The sequence below is a fragment of the Eretmochelys imbricata genome, chromosome 8 (genome assembly GCF_965152235.1).
Source record: "Eretmochelys imbricata isolate rEreImb1 chromosome 8, rEreImb1.hap1, whole genome shotgun sequence".
Classification (NCBI taxonomy): Eukaryota; Metazoa; Chordata; order Testudines; family Cheloniidae; genus Eretmochelys; species Eretmochelys imbricata.
In genome coordinates this window covers 105,477,613-105,484,778 of record NC_135579.1, presented here as the reverse complement: position 1 = coordinate 105,484,778, position 7,166 = coordinate 105,477,613, and the positions used below count along the sequence as shown (strand labels likewise).

The 7,166-nt window shown below is 67.9% G+C and overlaps 1 long non-coding RNA gene across 1 annotated transcript; it reads left to right on the top strand.

Annotated features, from left to right (window-relative positions):
- Positions 1-607: 607 nt before the first annotated feature.
- On the top strand, positions 608-5,081 carry LOC144268535 (uncharacterized). Its single transcript, XR_013346784.1, has 3 exons — positions 608-677; positions 1,925-2,305; positions 5,030-5,081. It is a non-coding gene; the product is annotated as an uncharacterized LOC144268535 (long non-coding RNA).
- The last annotated feature ends 2,085 nt before the right edge of the window (positions 5,082-7,166 follow it).

Here is a 7,166-nt window from a genome sequence, read left to right as displayed (position 1 = left end):
CCTGCAGCCTGGGGTGGGGGGGATTCAAACCTGTGCCCCCCGCCCCCAGCAGCTGTAACCCCTTGGGTGCCAGGCCCGCCCCAGCTGCAGGGCGCGCTCCTGTAGGGGGGCATGGGGACAGGCGCTGGGGTCTGGGTCATGCCCCCAGCTGACCCCCAGATGCTGTTGGGGGGTGAGAAGCTGCCCCCCATGACCGTGCCAGGAGTGGGGCAGGGAGCCCCGGCCTCGCTGAGATCTCCCCGCCGCCCTGGCTCAGTGGGCACAGCCCCCCCGGATTAATCCCCCATAGCGCTGAAGAGCCGGGCCCGGGCCGGCAGGGGGAGGGGCCCGATCGGAGGGGCGGGGCCGCGGCAGCCCGTATGCAGATGTGTGTGCGAGCAGAGCCTGGTGGGAGCGGGAGCTGGCTGCGGAGCCGGGCCCGAATTCGGCAGGCGGCGCTCGGCTGGGGGAAGGCTGGGCCCCGGGGACACGCGGGGCAGGTCGCGGCAGTGGGGGCCGGCGCGGGCGGGGCCGGCGAGCGTGTCGCGGCGGGCCCCACCGTGGGTTGAGAGTGCGGGGCGAGCGAGGGCGGGCGGCGGCCGGGGCTGCCCGAGTCATACTTACCCGGGCGAGGCTCATCCATTGCACTGCGGGTGTGCTGACCCCTGCGGTTTCCCCACATGCGGGAAACCCGACTGGTAATGTGGGGCGGGGGGCTGCGTCCGCGCTCTGTCCCGGCGGTGGGTCCGAGACACGAACGAGCTGAGCGGGGGGCAGCGCCGGGGGTCCCGGGCCGCGTGGTAGTGGCCCCCTGGGCTGTCCGGCCGCTGCTCTCGGTTTGCTGAAGCCGCCGCGTCCTGCCGCCGGGGCTGCGCTGCGGTCCCCTCTGTCCGCCGGGGCGGAGCCGCCTCCTGCCCCGGTCCCTCTCGGCCTCCTCCCGCCCCCGCGGCACGAAGCCCGGTTTTCACTCGGCCGCCGGGAGACCTTCCCTTGGGGCACCGGAGGGACCGACCCCTTTATTGGAGCCTCAGGGTCCGTGGGCGGCAGCTCGCCCCGTCGGGTGTGTCTCTAAGGTGCCACAAGTCCCCCTGTTCCCCCTGCGGACGCAGAGTAGCAGGGCGGCCAGCGGCCAGTCTCCTTCTTCAAACCAGCCACCCCGGGCTGACAGACGCCGGGCCGGCCTGGCACCGCCCTGGGGGGGAGCAGGTTTTTCCATTGCTTTAGCCCCCCCATGCCCTGAAGGGGTTAGGTGGGCTCGGGAGCGGGTTTCCTTGTCACCCCCCCACGGACGGAGCAAGGGCGACGTGTGCGTTCAGGCCGCATTGCGGCGGTGGGCGTCCGACACCGGCGGGAGACGCCTGACAGGGCGATGGGAGCGTTTCGGGGCCCGCAGCCCGACCTCCGAAGGGGGCCGCGGCCCCTGGCCCAGCGCGCCTCCCGGCGCTACCCAAGGGGTGGGCACGGCCCAGCCCGGCACACCGAGGGCGGTGAGTTAGGGTGGGACGCTCACAGCCCTGCTGGCTTGTCAAGTCCGCGGGGAGCACCTGTGTCCCCGGGCGGCTGTGGGGACGCGCCGCGTCGGCCGGCGAGGGAGAGGGCGGCAGCCCGGACAGCCCTGCGCGGCCTCCTGCCGGAGCGGAAACTGGACGTCCCTCTGGCTGGGCTTGAGAGAGGAGTGGGGCGGGGAGGAAGAAGGGCCGGAGCAAGGGCAGAGATGGGGCCGGCGCAGGGGCGGGGGGCTGGCTGCACAGGGAGGAAAAAACTCGGCTCCGTGAAATATTTCAGGCCGTTCTCCCTGAACAGGGCTGGTTTGTGAGGCCTTTAGGGACCTGTTTTCTTTCCAAACAGACTCCATCCCAAACGGGGTGCTAACATGCCCCCCCCCTCCACCATTACCCCACTGTCCAAGCGTCTTCCTAATCTTCACTGTCCTTCTCCTCCCAAGGCTCGTGCCAGCAGGGAAGCGCCATCAGCCCCATTTTCCGGATGGGAAAACTGAGGCCCAGAGCGCCTGAGTGAGGAGGTGAGGGTGGGAGAGCAGGGGGCAGGAGCCCGAGGCTTTCTCTTCGGGTGCCTGCTCCTCCCCCCACACCCCACCTTCTGGCTGGCTTGTGAGTGGCTCCTTCCTCCCCCCATGGCCTTTTTGCCCCATCTCTGCTCTGTCTGCTGAGGCCCCGCTGAGTCCAGTTCAGGAGTGGGGCCGGCTCGGCGGGCTGGGGACAATGGTGGCCCGAACCCACACGGAGGCCTCTCAAAGTCCGTTCCCTGACGGCGCCACCCATGGCAGCTGCTTGCCTGCACCAGAGTTCCTGGAGTCACACATGCGGTGAGTTTGCTGGGCTCAGCGCACTTGGTTTGGCACCAAGGAGCTGCCTGCTCGGGGGTGGGGAGGGCTGCCGGGACCGGGCGGTGTAGGCCTGGCAGCCTCGGAAGTGGTGGGGAGGGAAGCGTGCTGACTGCTGCTGTCCTCCCCTGGGCAAGGGCCCCCCTGGTTGCAGGGCCGTACAGCCACCCCATGGCAGCACTGGGAGGGCCCCGCCCTTGTCAGGGCAGTGGGGCAGCATGGTAGGCATCCAGCCCAGCCACAGGAGCCAGCCTAGGAGCCGTGCACGCAACCCAGTGCTAGCTGCAGGGGGCACGAAGGTCAGAGGAGGCCCCCGTCACTCAGCACCGGCCCATGGGGGGGCGGGGGGCAGAATGGGGCCATGGGCAGCTGGGGATGCAAGTGGGGCACTGGCTGTGGGGGCCCCCAAGCCCAGTGAGTGAGCATCTGCTGCCCCCTTGTGGGGAGAAGGTGCAAGTGCTGGGAGCCCCTGCCCAGTGAGGGCTCGTGGCCCCCCCAGGCCCTGGGGGGAGGGGATCTGTTACCCTTCGGGCCCATGCACAGCCCAGCGGCCCCATGGCAAGGGTGCGCATTGGGCTGGCGTCTGCTGGGCAGGGCAGAGTCCCTGGGCTGGAGGGGTCTTGTCCAGCGCTTGCCCTGCCTGGTGCTGACACCTGCCCCCTCTGCAAACTGGGGGCGCATTCCCTGGTGGCACACCTCCCTTCCCGGGCCTGGTGGGGCCATTCATTCCCTCCAGCCGTGGGACCGGGGTGGGTGTGCCGGGACCACCTCGCCCCCCCCACTGTCGGGGCTGAGCGCCCCAAACTCATTGCATGGCCAGGGCCTGGAGCCAGGCAGGCGGCATCAGTCCCAGGTTGAGCCAGCTGGTGCCTTTAACCAGCAGGAAATGACCCTGCCACCAAAGAGTGGCTGGACAGGAGCCCTGACATCTCCCCCACCCCGGTCCGCCCAGCTCTGCACAGGGGTCTGGCACCCCCAGCCCCTCACTGATCACACTATGGGCCTGACCCGCATTTCTGGGGCTCCCAGCTCTGTCCTGTGGGCTATCGCTGGGCGGGGCCCTGCGTGTGATGAGTTTGGGGGGGCTCAGCCAGTCATTACTGGTATTTTCATGCACTTGCACAGCTGCTTCCTCGCACAGTTGATGTCCAGCTTTCCCCCCCCACACACCATTCCTGTTCACAATGTGGCCTGTGTCTGATGCCCCCCCTCCCCCCCACGGTGAGTGGTTCAGCCCCGCCCCTTGCTTTTGCCCCACACAAGATTCTGGAACTAGGCAGAGGGCTAGAACCCAGGCGTCCTGGCGCCCAGCTGCTCCGCTCTAACCACAGGGCCCCACTCCCCTCCCAGCGCTGGGCTAGAACCGCTGGCTCTAAGCACAGGGCAACGGTGGGACTAAAGGGTCTCATGCCCCCCCCACCAGTTCATTTGGCCAGATCCCGGTGCCCCCAGCACTTTGCAGAGCTGCCGGCGGCTTTGGGGCTCGCGAATGGGAGCCGTGTCAATGCAGCGCCGGCCGGGTCCCTGGGGCCCCTTGCTGCACCGCCCGGCTCGGCTTCAGGCACTGCATTGGCTCGCTGGGCGCCGACCGTTCGCTGGCCCCACGGCAGCCGGCCAGTGTCCCCTCGTGCCGCTCGCGGTGCGGGGCGCCCCTGTGGCACGGCAGGGCCTACGCCGCGCTCAGGGGCCACACGGGCCAGCGCTCGGGCCGGGTGTCTGCCCAGCTTGCCAGCACCTTCAGCTCCAGCTGGCTCATCAATGGGCACATGCCAGCCTAGAGCCACGTGCAGCCCTTCGGCCTGGCCACCTGGGTAGGCTGCGAGTCCTCCCCAGCTGGGGGGTGGGGGTGGGGTGTGGTTAAACCTCCCCCACCCCCCACAGGGGCCCTGGTGCCGTAAACCCTGCTCATGTGGGTCACATCAGGGGTGCATCACACATCTTAAAACAGCCCCTGTAACCCCCCCCGTCCCCCCCGCCACACCTGGCAGTGCCGGGCCCCTGGGCCCACATGCAGGTGAGCACAGGGCCTGCAGGGGGCAGTGTTTGCCCGTGGAATCGGGGGCACAGGGCCACGGCCGCCCGCCTGGCAGGAGCCAGCCCAGGTCCCCCAGCACCGTCCGTGCCTGGCTGGGGAGCCTGACCCCCCATCAGTCACTGGGGGAAGATCCGGCCCCCACACCCCCAGTCAGCCTGCGAGCCTGGGGCCAGCTGTGAGCCAAGTGGGCAGCACACCCCCTAGAGCCCCCGGACACACACTGCCCCCCAGCCTGTGCCCTCTAGACCCCCCCCCCCCATACACACACTGCCCCCACTGTCCTCTACAGCCCCCCCCACAGTAGCCCCCCAGCTTTGTGAATACTCCCCTACCTCCACGCAGCCATGTACACACTGCCCAAAACACCCCCCCCAAACATACATCGGGCGCACACACACGTGGGCACTCACTAAGGCTGCCCCCCCCCGGCCTCCCCCCCCCCCGCAACCTGCAGAGATCCTCACACTCACCCCCCTTCCCCCCCACCCCCCCCGGCCTCCCCCCCCCCGCAACCTGCAGAGATCCCCACACTCACCCCCCTTCCCCCCCCCGGCCTCCCCCCCCCCCCCGCAACCTGCAGAGATCCCCACACTCACCCCCCTTCCCCCCCACCCCCCCCCGGGCTCCAGGCACATGTGTACACTCTCTCTCTCTCTCTCTCTCTCTCTCAGGGGCCAGACGAAGAACGAGGCCGGGACACCGAAGAACGAGGCCGGGACACCGGCAGATCTGGGATAGACAATATATATTTTACTCTTTAAAAATAAACCTTCCAGCCCACGGCTAAGGGTCTGTACAAACTACAAAAATAAACCTTTCTTCTTTGTAATATAAATAATTTATATGGCATGGCCCGACTGGGGCCGGGCACCGCGCGCCCCGCCTGCCCCCCATGTCTCGGGGGGGGCCGGGGGCAGGCGCACCGCTTGGCGGCTCAGGGCTGTGGGTACCCCAGCTCCACGCCGTACTGACGGCTGAGTTACTTCCACCAGCCACACCCACTGGCCCAGGCGGGGACAATCGCTGAGAAGCTGCCGGTTGGACCAGGCCCCCGTCGCCGCCCTGGGCAAGGAACCCAAAGGCAAGCCCCAGGCGGGGCTGATGGGGACCCTGGGGCCGGAGGGGGCTTTAAAGTGCCGGGGAACGGAGAGGCAAGGGCCAGCAGCTCCACGCCAAACCCCTGGGAGCCCAGCTGATCTCTGCCTGCCTCCAGCGAGTGGCCCCAGCCACAGGATCGGGGCCCGGCAGGCAGGGGGGAAAAGCCCATCCTAGGGGGCAGGGCAGGTTTCTGTTTTTCAAAGGCTCCCTGATCTGGCTGCAAGTGCCCAGGCAGGTGTGGGGGGAGGGGGTCATGCAGGGGAGTTGTGCAATTGCACAAGGGTGTTTGGAATACACCCCTCCCCCACCAGTCAACTTCCATCGGGCAGCATCAAGGGACCCCATAAAGGGCGTCGGCGAGACATATGGGGTACCCAGGCCTTGGATGGGCTTGTATGGGGCAGCACATCCCGCTTCAATTTGCCCCAGATCCGCTTCCTGCCAGGACAGCCCCCCCGCCCATCCAACACACAGGAGGAGCCCTCACAGTTCGGTCTCACAGCCATTTACAAAGGAGGATGGGTAGCGTTGTCCCCCTGGGGAAACTGAGGCAGGGAGGAAGGGAGTACTTTTCTCAAGGAGCGGGGAGGAGAACCCAGGTGTCCTGAGGCCCAGGCCAGCTCTCTATTCATTAGGCCCCGCTGGATCTGGGCCCTGCTGGTGTCAGGATTTAGGTGTTAAAGTGAGAAAATGTCCTACTCTATGAGCGAGAGTTTCCCTTTTCAGTAACTAGGGTCAGGGCCGTTCCAATCTCCCAGGGTGGGGGGGACACGGCCCCTGTTCCAGCCCCTCGCCTGAGTCCAGGGCACCCCCTGGGCCAGAGCTCAGCCCCCCGCAGCAGGGGAAGGGACGCTCCCCCCGACGCTCCCATCCCAGACCAGGGTGGGGTCGGGTCTCCCCACTGGGGCTGGCATCTCATTCCCCTGTTGGGGGCATTGCTGGGCCTCTCCCGGGACACAGTTGCTCCCTGCCCCGGTCTCCTGGGGAGCCCCATGACTCAGTGCTGGGGGCAGGGCAGCAGGGCACGGCCCCGGCTCCTGTCCAAGGGATCCGCTAAGCGCCCCCAGCCCCAGGGCATACGCTAAATGGGCGGCTTCCTGCCCCTGCCAGTGTGGGGTGCAGAGGCCCGGGACAACCCACTTGGGCAGGGACCTGACCTGGGAACACCGGAGTGGGGGACAGCTGGGGGGAGTGGGGAAAGGGAATGGCTGAGGGGCCAGCCCGTTCACACGCACCTTGCATAGAAACCTTGATGCAGCGATTCCCCCAGAGGCTCAGCTGTGCCCCCCAGCCCCGGGCAGCAGCCCCCGCCAGCCCAGCCATCGCCTGCTGCGGGGCTTGGGGCGCTGCCAGGTGAGGTCAGGGCAGCTCTCCGTCCCAGCGCGGAGCAATAATAATAAAATAAGAATAATTAATCACTGGGGAATAGCAGCAAATGCAGGGATGGCGGCAGCCCCGCTCCTGCCCCCGTCCGTGGGCACTGCCCCTGCTGGCAGCGCCAGGCGCAGGTCACCAGTCCAACAGCTCGCTCCAGCGCAGTGTTCAGCTGGCATCCACGCACGGGTACCAGCGCTCGCCACGTCTCTCCGCTCTGCCCGCTCCCTGGGCATGGGAGCTGGATCCGGCCGCACGGCAGGCCTCGGCTAGGAACCACGGCGCTTCCCGGGGCAACCTGTGCGGAGACACAAGACAGCCGGGTGAGCCGGCTCC